Source organism: Arachis ipaensis, chromosome B5 (genome assembly GCF_059453495.1).
Source record: "Arachis ipaensis isolate K30076 ecotype BB chromosome B5, ASM5945349v1, whole genome shotgun sequence".
Lineage (NCBI taxonomy): Eukaryota > Viridiplantae > Streptophyta > Magnoliopsida > Fabales > Fabaceae > Arachis > Arachis ipaensis.
Window position 1 is genome coordinate 92,843,075 of NC_142440.1, and position 1,316 is coordinate 92,844,390.

Here is a 1,316-nt window from a genome sequence, read left to right on the forward strand (position 1 = left end):
ATTGCCTCCTCAGTGAATGACACGGTCCCTTCCAGACTCGAGCTTGGCCACTTTTGATCCAGAAATTGAAAGAACTTTAACTCATTTAAGGCAAGCTCGGCGCCGACTAGCTTTTGTGGATAGTGAATCGGGTTCCCTGGAGGAGCACTCCCATTCACTATCACCAACCATCAGTGACCATCATTCTCCAATCAATGAGGAGAGTCTATATTCATTTGTGGGGAGTACTGAATTCTCTTTGAGTGACTCAGGTGACACCCACATGGCGGACCCACCTAAAAGAATCACCTTAAAAGAGGTCGGAGCTCCTGATCTTGACTTGCAACCACTTTAAATCTTGTATCCGGCCTTAGACCCAAATTTTGAGCTCAAGTTTGGCACGATAAACTTACTCCCCAAGTACAATGGACTGCCTGGAGAGGATCCCTTGAAGTATCTCAAGGATTTCCAAGTTGCCTGTGCAACCACAAGAAGACATGGGGCCAATGAAGCTGCAGTGTTGGTCTTCGCCTTTCCTTTCTCTTTGAAGGGAAAAGTGAAGGAGTGGTTTTATACTCAGATAGGTGAAGTTAGATCCAACTGGGACTTGTTGCGTAAAGAGTTTTTGGAAAAGTTCTACCCTCCCCAGAAAATAGATAAGTTGCGAAGAGAGATTTCTTGCATTGTACAACGGGATGGGGAGACTTTGTATGAGTATTAGGAGAGATTCAAGAAGTTACTGGAGGCTTGTCCTCACCATCGGATTCATGAGTTGGTTCTTACCAGTTATTTCTATCAAGGAATGCATCACCAAGACAAGCTTCTCCTGGATGCCGTGAGTGGAGGTTCATTGACCAAGAACAAGACCACTGCAGAAGCATGGGAAGTTATATCAGACTTGGCAGACTCCACTCAACACTCAAGGGCGAGGAGCCCACAACCAAAAGCTGTGAATGAAGTTTCTCCCTCCGGAGATGCTATTTTGACCAAGACCCTTGGCGAAATGACAATTATGTTGCGACAACTCACCCAAGGCAACAAATTCCTCAAGCTTTGATAAGTGCTCCACCTCAACCTCAAAGGATCGAAGGACCACCAAGGGTATGTGGTGTTTGTGCGTGTAACACTCATTACACCGATGAGTGTCCTCAGCTCCAAGAGGACACTACATTGGCGGTAGCTAACTCTTACACACAAAAACCAAATTACAACCAAGGATCCAACCAACAATGAGGAAATCAAAACCAAGGGTGGAGGGATAACTCAAACCAAAGGTGGAACCAAGCACCTCAAGCACATTCCAACCAAAATGCCCAAGTCTACTACTATCAACAACC

The 1,316-nt window shown here is 45.6% G+C and overlaps 1 non-coding gene across 1 annotated transcript; it reads right to left on the reverse strand.

The window, feature by feature from the left end:
• Nucleotides 1-637: 637 nt before the first annotated feature.
• Nucleotides 638-744, reverse strand: LOC148564987 (small nucleolar RNA R71). Its single transcript, XR_015885507.1, has one exon. It is a non-coding gene; the product is annotated as a small nucleolar RNA R71 (small nucleolar RNA).
• Nucleotides 745-1,316: the final 572 nt, after the last annotated feature.